Here is a 4,379-nt window from a genome sequence, read left to right as displayed (position 1 = left end):
GTGATAAAGTTATCATTGATATCATCCTTTTTTTAAACATTTTTTATCGGTTCACTGAAAGACACACCCTTGATAGTCAATAGAGGCTGACTGGGGGCATTTTGTTAGAACAGGATAAGATATATTACCCCCTGTGACAAGATGAATTTGTTAATGCCTAAATCTTCCTAGTTGAACAATGAAATATTCACCAAAGCCCAATCACCGAAATGACGTGTATTTGTCACTTCTGGACATGGTCTTGACATTTATGGATTTTTAGTGAGACCATCTGTAACAGGTCATGCCCCTGAATATTACAATATCTCCTTTCCTGTTGTGATTGAAAGGAACGTATAAAAGCTGAAAACTGCCCATAGCAAGACACTGACTACTTTTCCCGTGGACTCAGCTGATACGGAATCTTTTTCAGGTAGGCTTGATTTCGGTCTGCTCACAACTTGTTTAATTCTATATGGGTTTGTTTTTTCTCTTGCAGTCACTTTAATGTGCTCCAGATGAGTTTTATATCGCAGGATATTAACTGTTTGGGAATTTTACCTCGCTTGTATGGATCTTTAAAAATGAGAAATGAATCAATTTATGAAGAAAAAAAAAACACAATAAAGGATTTTACTTTTTAAGCTGTATGACATACGTTTGCAAGATTTAGGACTCTAGTTGCTTTTTCTTTTAAGTGTTTTCGATACAAAACTTTTCAGTATCAAATCACAAACTGTTAATAGTTACCACATATGCAAAAGGAGAAGGAGAATGAATGAATATGAACATTTTACATTATTTTTCGCTTCTGTTAATACTAAAATAATGCATTGTAGGAATGAATGAGTTCACTTTATTGCAAAACAATGTAGAATTAAAATAATTAAGCTACTGTGACAATATTTTTAAGGTGTTGGCTGTTCGTTTTGTTATATTATACAATGTCATACCTAGCAGCCTGTAATCTTTGTAGTTGATGACAGATAACTACAGTATGAACATCACTCAATGTATTTAACATCACATTTTGGATAAAACTGGGAAATACCTACAGAATTATTGCTTAGTTTTCTTATTTCAAAACGTCTCTATGATGTTATGGACACTTATCTATCGCGACAGTTAATTGAGTTAATGAGACAATGCGTTAATTAATTCCGCTTCATGTACGAAATACTTTTGCTGTCTGAATCATAAGAAGTTTTCATTTTTGACCCATTTTAGCCCTAAAATCTTATTTCTAAAATAAAATTCTGGCCTTTTTATTTAGCTATTTGAGAGATAAGTTTTCGCAATTTAATTTTCAAATATCTTTCAATTATTCTCTACGGTTAATAATTTAGAAAAGAAAATGAAGATTTGGGACACATTTGTTCATTTTCTTCCATAGCCTAATTTTGATATGTTGGAGTCGTATTCATTAATTTTAAAAGTGTTTTTAAAATACTTGTAGGCAACCAAAGCCAAGAGAATGTTCAAATCATTTTGTTTTCCGTATTTACCATTATTAATGTATCCTATAAACTGTTTTGACCAACAAGCCCCTTAGAAATAAAATACTAATATATACTGACAATCCCCATCACTCACATGTCAGGCTTTGTAATTCATAAGTCTGCCTGATGTTGCAATCTGCCTGACTTTCGGCCGAATCGCCTATCAGTCTTTAAAACCTATACACAGGCACCATCTTTGTAAACTACCAATATATTTTCTTATACAGTTTCCTATTCCAAAAGAATTCATATGTTGATCAATTGGTTTTACGTTATACATTGAGAAGCCGCAATTATTCATAGGAACGATGATAATTAAGAATGTCTACCTTGTCATTAGTTGTATTCCGATTTTGTGCAAATGGCAGACTCTTTATAAGAAAACTTGTATTTCTTTTCATTGTTATGGCTGGATTTTAAGCAATTTTCTTTTTTATTTCTTTTCCTTTTTTTCTCCGTCTTTTTAACAAACTTTTATTCTTCATCAGTCAAGGAAAGTCTTTGTTCCAGGAGTTTTATCTGTCTTTCCTAAGCCGATCCCAAGCAATTGGATAATAGTCGAGACAAGCACATTACAATTAAACAGAATAATTATAAAAAGTTTTGAACATTATTATAGAATGCTCAAGATATACACACATTGCAGACAATTTTGTTTCATCCTCTTAGAAACCACAAGAACATCAAGATGAAGACGGTTTGTTTGTTGTTGGTCTTTCTTGCTGTTTGCACCTATACATCATATGCCTTTATAGGCTTTGATGCCGGTAAGTTTTATGTCTGATTGTCTTTCCGTCTGCTTGTACGACCGTCTGTTTGTATGCATTTATGTTAAGCTGTAAAGATTATATAATTCTATTCCCTAAATATGAATAAATGCGGCTATTGCCCTTTCTTTGCAAAATATACTTAAAACAAGTATATATATATATATATATATATATATATATATATATATATATATATATATATATATATATATATATATATATATATATAAAAACAAGTACATATTATATATATATATATATATATATATATATATATATATATATATATATATATATATATAAATGACAAAGAGTAAAGGAAGCATACGTATTAGTGGGAAAAGTCCTAGCAACCAATAACTGTACATTCAATGAAAATATCTCGTACAAACTTAAATAATGTACAGTTTGGTGGTAACATGGGAGGAATCGTAAAACAAGTATCAGCTGATACATGGAGTGATTATCAAGATATTCTAATACTTTGGCGCAAAGGATCATATGCAATTTACACTATGAAAAATGTGTGTCTGTTTCTTTCTACATTTCTATATGCTGTACCTGTCTTTCTATATATTCCATTATATTTTGATTTTTCTGTTTACCTGATTCTCTGTCCGACTCTATATTTATCCCTTAATTTTTCTCCCTTTCAACCTTCATTTAATTAGCTAGCTGTTTTAGTTATGCCAACACGGAGTAGTTTTTCATTCATTTTAAGTACATTTTACTACATTTTACCCCACCATTCACTATGGCAACTCTTCACATCTACCAAAAATATAAAGCTTCCGGTTTACCAATTCTCTGTCGACATGGTATCTACTTGGTAATGCATACGCGAATATTACCAGATATTACCATACGAATTCTTGTAAACTAAGGTCAAAGTGGAATACTACTTTAAAAATTTATGTGAAATTTGAATCAATTTCCAGATCAATATTGTAAGGAATCCGATGAAAAAAAGTCGTCACCTAATGGTCATCAGTTCACTCATTCATATAAACTAGTGTTCGTAAATGTTTACGTGATATTTAACTTCCTAAATTCTTAGGTCTAACCTAGATTCTTTATTTATTATCTCGTGCCATCTCAGCGTAGCAGGTTACCATGGCAATTTTTCTGTATTTTTTAATATAGGATACTACGTTATAGTGAATGTGAACCGTACATTTTTCTCTCATTAGGTGAGCTAATGATGTACCAGATGATGTCCGGTATGTTTGGCGGTCAGAGAGGTCCACAACCTCCTCAGGGACCCGCCGGCTCAAGTACTGATCTCGGAGGTCAAGGCCAATCCCCAGTGGTGCGCAGTGGAGGTGACCTTGGACTCGGAAATCTGATGCAGATGAGAATGTTATTCTCCATGATGAATTAACTGTTCCACCAGACATCCAACTAACTTATCCTAGACTGGTCTGGTTCTCGGAAATATATTCGAGCCGATATTTGAAAATATGGATTTATACCAGAGCCCTACTACTGACTAGATAGAAGATGGCTACCTCATGAATATACTAGACACCAGGCATGCGTCTTAATGCTGGCAATTTAGGCCTAGCAATAATCCATCATTTAACAATTTGTCGTGAATCTTTTCCATTCAAATTACTGAATATAAATCCTGTTCTGCAGGATATGAAGTGCAACCAATGTGTTTCCATCGATTCCATCCTCCTCACCAAACATCCAAACATGTTTGTCCGGTATATATATATATATATATATATATATATATATATATATATATATATATATATATATATATATATATATATATATATATATATATATCTGTGTGTGTGTGTGTGTGTGTATGCGTGTGTGTGTATGTGTGTGTGTGTGTACATACCATACTTGCATAAATAAGAGTTATTGCCATTGATTTATTTTCAAAATCTGAATGTACAACATCAAAGATTCGAGATATTGCGAGCAGGACGGTACAAATGGACGAGAGTTCTACGATATGGTGTTTTTATGTACATATCATTGTAATTTATACAAATAAAAGAGTTTATATAAACATTTTGCTTTTGGTTCTGTTCATTGATCAAATAGTCAAGTAAAAGTCTTACGTACATTATGTTCTGACCTGTAGTGAAATTTTACTGCCATTTAAATATTG

At 32.2% G+C, this 4,379-nt stretch overlaps 1 long non-coding RNA gene across 1 annotated transcript; it reads left to right on the top strand.

Moving 5' to 3' along the window:
- Nucleotides 1–372: 372 nt before the first annotated feature.
- On the top strand, nucleotides 373–3,952 carry LOC149779651 (uncharacterized). The gene is made up of 3 exons (XR_016415418.1): nucleotides 373–412; nucleotides 2,148–2,245; nucleotides 3,439–3,952. It is a non-coding gene; the product is annotated as an uncharacterized LOC149779651 (long non-coding RNA).
- Nucleotides 3,953–4,379: the final 427 nt, after the last annotated feature.

This window comes from Sinohyriopsis cumingii, chromosome 17 (genome assembly GCF_028554795.1).
Source record: "Sinohyriopsis cumingii isolate HCF-2022 chromosome 17, ASM2855479v2, whole genome shotgun sequence".
Lineage (NCBI taxonomy): Eukaryota > Metazoa > Mollusca > Bivalvia > Unionida > Unionidae > Sinohyriopsis > Sinohyriopsis cumingii.
This window is presented reverse-complemented; position numbering and strand designations above follow the sequence as displayed.